This window comes from Chrysochloris asiatica, unplaced genomic scaffold (genome assembly GCF_000296735.1).
Source record: "Chrysochloris asiatica unplaced genomic scaffold, ChrAsi1.0 scaffold00124, whole genome shotgun sequence".
In the NCBI taxonomy this organism is placed as follows: Eukaryota; Metazoa; Chordata; class Mammalia; order Afrosoricida; family Chrysochloridae; genus Chrysochloris; species Chrysochloris asiatica.
The window spans coordinates 8,559,245-8,564,565 of NW_006408642.1; the positions used below are offsets into that span (position 1 = coordinate 8,559,245).

General features: G+C 40.1%; 1 pseudogene across 1 annotated transcript; it reads right to left on the minus strand.

Annotated features, from left to right (window-relative positions):
* Positions 1-6: 6 nt before the first annotated feature.
* Positions 7-2,970, minus strand: LOC102828831 (annotated as a pseudogene). The gene has a single exon (XR_438748.1). The product of XR_438748.1 is annotated as a matrin-3-like (transcript).
* Between the last annotated feature and the right edge of the window lie 2,351 nt (positions 2,971-5,321).

Consider the following 5,321-nt stretch of genomic DNA (forward strand, 5'->3'; position numbering starts at 1 on the left):
TCCAAATGAAAAGTCTGCTAAGGCTCAGATTAAAATGTGGAATGTTTCAAATGAAAGTAATAAAAATACAATTGGTTTTGTTCTTTATTGAATGGAATCAGCAGTTTTGACATTTCTTTGAAGCTTAGAACGACTACATTTCATTTCTCTAAATGTTTCTACATCTTTTTCTCCTTAGTGGTGCAATTTATCTTTAGTAGCTTACAACATAAATTTCTAAACAAAGTGACTCTGTCTGTTGCCATTCTTATAAAACAAAATCTGCTCTTCATTAACTTAACTGTATATGTATTTTTGCTATAACATTTAAACACATGAAGAGACATCTAAGTATTATTCCACTAAAACAAAAGAGTACAATATATTTCTTCTCACTATCTGTATTGTTTAAAAAAGGTTAACATTAAAAACCAAAAACCATTATTTTCTTTGAAATCATTAAACTTCTTGCACATCTCAAGCTTCCTTCTTCTGTCTGCGCTCTTCAGATAATTTATTCAGAAATCTCTTTAATTTCTGATAATGAGGAAGGCTGCTGCAATGAGTATTCTTTGCAACATCTTCATTTGTATAAAAGAGTGAACACAGCTGATAGTAAAACCCCGTTTTAGGTATCACATAGTCTATACCAATGGAAACCCTGGGCTGACATGGTCCAGTTCTATACTCATCTGGCATAGTATACTCCTCCTTGTGATCATCACTTTGGCCAGCTGCTTTTTCACTTGTATCTTTGTTAGGATCATCAGCATTCTCAGATTCAGCACCTGTCTCTCTATTTTCCTCATTTTTAATTCCATTTTCCAACGCTTCTTCGTTTTCTTGATCAAGTTCCTCGATTTTGTCCACCTTTTTGAGCTTCTTCTTTGCTGCATCTTTTTTCCCAGCTTTGTCTGAAGGGTCCTTTTTCCCATCAGAGGCCACATCACCTAAATTAGCAAGATTTGCCTCATCTCCCACTGAACTGCCACTTTCTAGTAGTGCTGCAGCTTCTTCTTCATCTACAAGTAGCTCATCTTCAGATTCAAGAAGCAGGCTAGGTTCTTGTTCTGTCTGGTCATCCTTTGTATCTTTCTCACAATCATCACCTGACTTCTCTTCTTGTTCTTTACCTTCAGCTGTACTTTCAGTCTTCTGGGAACCATCAGTTTTGGATTTCTTATCACTTGGAGATTCTTTACCATCTGGAGAATAAGATCTTTTTTGAGATTTATCTTTTTTGAGTAAGTCAGTTCCTCTGTTGGGAATCCTCAGTACCAATTTTTTGTATTTCTCAGACAGGTCAACCTTCATACATCTCCCCTGAAACCAAAGAGCTTTTTTCAAACATTGATCAACCATTGCCATTGCATCTTCTCTGGTCTCCATCTCAATAAAGGCCTGACTTTTCATCCTCATCAAAATAGTATTCTTTATTTTCCCATAGGGCTCAGCAAGTTTGAGGAAAGCACTGTCAGAATAACCAGAATGGAGTAAATTGCTGAGATGTATCACACGTCCAAGCTCTTGCTTTTGATCAAATTTCTGGTCTGGCTTTCCTTCAGGTTTCTTTATTCTTTTATACTTCTGTGATGAATGAACTCTCACTGGCTTGCCAAATACTAATGCTGGTGTAGTTGTGTAATAATCCACAGCAGCCTGAGCATCTTCTGTAGTTGACATTTCAACAAATGCCTCATTAATTTTATTTAGAATCAGATGGTTTGAAATGACTCCAAATGGTTCCACCAGCTGTAAAAGTTGGTACCTCAAGTTTTTCCCTTGCTGAAAATCCATGATGTGAACAACTCGGCTAGTTTCTACTCTGCTTTTTTGCATGTGTCTTGGTCCTTGCAGGTTTCCATTTCCAGCACCCAGATTTCCTCTTGGTCCAACAGCAGCTGGTCCACCAAGATAAAATGAAGGAGGTGGGGGTCCCAGAATTCCTGGTGCTGGGTTTTAGACTGCTGCAGCATGAATGGATCACCCATTGTGTGTCCCGTATCATTGTCGGGATTCCATTCAGGGTAGATTTCAAGCAGCAGCTGGCATTGCTGACTGTGACTTGTTCCATTGATATGTTGACTCCACTCCTTATTACAATGAACTGGCAAATCACATATAGAGCACAGATGGGGATAACCCTTCTTCGGTAAGAGTCCATGGAAGTTGTCAGTATTGCTACTTGGAGGAGCACCTCTCTTTTTCTCAAAGAGAGATCTCTCTTGTAAGGGCCCAGGACCATGTCCCATTCTCTCATACTCACTGTCAAATTTATGATAGTTATGCGAGGTCTCACCTTTCTCCATCTCTTAATCTGTCATCTTCATAATCCATTCTGTCATGATAACCAGATTCTTGAGAACGAATTCCATGGTCATAATCAAGCACTGGGTTGGACCATGGTCATCAAAACTATCTCTTCTGAAGTGCCTTTTTTTCTTCCCAATCATCCCTAGGTACTCTGTATGGTGGCTCCCGTGTAGCAGATCTGCCATCTCTACCTTAACTCAATGTAGGGCCTTCTTCAGTTCTCCTCCTTTTAAGCTGTAGAAGGATTTGGGGCAAATTCTCACGAGTAATCTTGTCCTCTGGATAATGACTCAGTTCATCTAAGTCTCTAGCAGACAGACCAAAGCTGGCCAAAATGTTACTGGCCTGGTCTGCATTTCCACGGTGTTGAGAAGACAAAGGAAGTGGACTTCTACTTCCAGTGTTAAATATCTACTGCAAAGTATGGAAAGAAGTACTAGCAGAAGACAATGTACTATGAGTTCCTCATTGATTCAATGAACAACTCATTCCAAGATTCATTAAACTAGCAAGGCATGTAGTACCCTGCTTCATCCTTCCAAGAGATGCTGGCATAATTAAAAACTGGGGAGCAGAAGCAAGAAGGCCTATTCCTGCTGCAGACAGGTCACGTCCATGACCCTGCGAATCCCTACCGAGAGATGACTGCTGGAACGACTTGGACATTGTAGAACTATCTTTTGTCTATTTTATAGATTAAAAAAACGTTTTTTAAGATGGCCAAAAAGAAAGCTCACACACTAGAAAGCTAGGTTAACTTTGCTTCAAAAAATGGTAATGCCAACAAAAAGGATCTATAAAGACTGTAGAATCCTCTGCAAGCTGAGAACCAGCAGACAACTCTTAGGGAAAAGGGAGAAAGAAAAAAAGAGAGGCTCCTCTCTCCCAGCGAACGGGACACCCCCATATACTCTTAAACTAAACTCTCTCTTGAAACCTTGTAAGCCAGACACTTCGTGCCTTTCTCACCCCCTCATTTTAGGTAGCCAATGCCTAAGTTGCCCATCCCTATATACCTTATGTACAGAGGGGATAGCATTGATACTTGATGTGAAGACTCCTTCCCTCTCTTTTGATGCTTAGAGTTACTGCCTCCATGAGTATAGGTCAGGTTCATCAAATTGTAGCAATTTACCCTTGTTTCCTTTATCACAAATTTTTGTTGTTATTGTCATCTTCCTCTAGTCAAGTTCTGATTATTAAGCCATTGAGGCTAGGTCAAATGGGTAATGTCTGTAAGTTTGGGTGTTTTTGTGCACCTCCCCTCACTTCATATCAGCTGGATGCTTCACTTTCAGCTCGTGCCCGCTGTGTCTATGTCCTTGTCCATGGGCTCAAGTGTCCCCAGGTCTCACCACACTTTGGACCAACCAGCCCTTCCTTTTCTTTTTCTCAACTCCAGATCAATGGGAGTCAGTGGACTGTTGTTGAACTCAGCCCATTTCTTCATTGCTGCCTTTCCCCTCTACTATTCACCAGTAGACAAATGTGGCCACCAGCAAGCTTACATGCCTGTTTGCGTGTTCCCTTTGAGTTCACTCTTAGAGGGGAGTTTGTCCTGAAGAAACTTGTTTGCTTGCCATGATGGCTTCCTGGCGAACAGATTACTTATTCTTGTAGTAGCCAGTTTGTTTTGGGTTTTTTTCCTGATGATATTTCTTTGAAGATGTATCTTCTGTTGCTCTAGATGTTCCAAGTTGGTTGCTTGTCCCTTCTAGTGGCAATGTCCCACCTCATAAGGTTGTGAATGGAACTCAGGAATCCACCTAAGACCTATACTCTGCAAAGGCTTTGCAAGAGGCCTATTTCACTGGGCAAGTTCTAGAACACGTTTAGGTATTCCAGTCAGTTATTGGCTGAAGACAGGCTTACAAGTTTTCTGTAATCGTATTTCCCAATATTCTTTTCTGTCCTACTCAAGTGTCTGTTTTACAATAGTAGGCAAGGAAAACCAATGTTCATAAGATAGTCAAGCATTTTAGTATTATTTCCCCTCTTCTAACTTTGCTTAGATCCCTGTATCCCAGAGCCCTGTTGTTCCAAGGTTGAGTAGGCATCACTATTTACCTCTGTCCCACTTAGGCCATGCAAACCTGTCTCAGTGTTTCCCTATCTAGTTCTTCTGCCTTCTCCCATTTCTTATATAGCCCTCCCCAAAACCCGAACTAAACCCTGACCCTAACCCCACTGTTGTGGTTACCTTATATTCCATTAACTCTTCCCTCCATTTAAGACAGTCTGTTTTATCCTGTAATCTACCTAACCTTCTCACCACCTGGATTTCTGTTCCTCTGTGTTTACCTTCTTTCACATTGTAATTGTTTTGATCACAGACTGACCTCCCAGATCCTCTGTTCTTTTAATTTTATTCTATTCTTGACTCTTCCATTTGTCAGTTGAGTTCAGGGTGATGCTGCCATGTATGTCATTTTCTGGTTGTTGTCTGCTCTAGTTGGTTTTCAGTCCACAGAACTTCCTTTAGGATATTTTTCATAGCAGGGTTGGCTTTGGAAAAATCCCTTAGCTTCTGTTCATCCTGGAAAGTTTTGATTACACCATCATATTTAATTGACAGCTTTGCTGGGTAGAGGATTCTTGGGTGTCAGTTTTTTTCTTTCAGGGTTTTATATATGTCTCCCCATTGCCTTCTTTCCTGCATGGTTTCTGTTGAGAGATCCAAGCTTAATCGGACTTGTTTACCTTTGTATGTTACACTTCTCTTTTCCTTAGGTGCTTTCAGGATTATCTGCTTATCTTTGATTTTGGAGAGCCTGATTATGATATGTCTTGGTGATTTTTTTTTTTTTTTTGCGCCTATCCTTCCTGGGGTTTGTTAAGCTTCTTAAATGTGTATCTTTTTACTTTTCAGGATGTTAGAGAAATTTTCTTGTAGCAGCTCTTCAACTATCTCCTCTGTGGACTTGTGTGATTGTTCCTGTTCTGGAATGCCAGTAATTCTTAAGTTATTCCTCTTCATGTTGTCCAACATGAATCTTAGGCCTTCTTCAGATTTTTTAATCCTTTTTTGT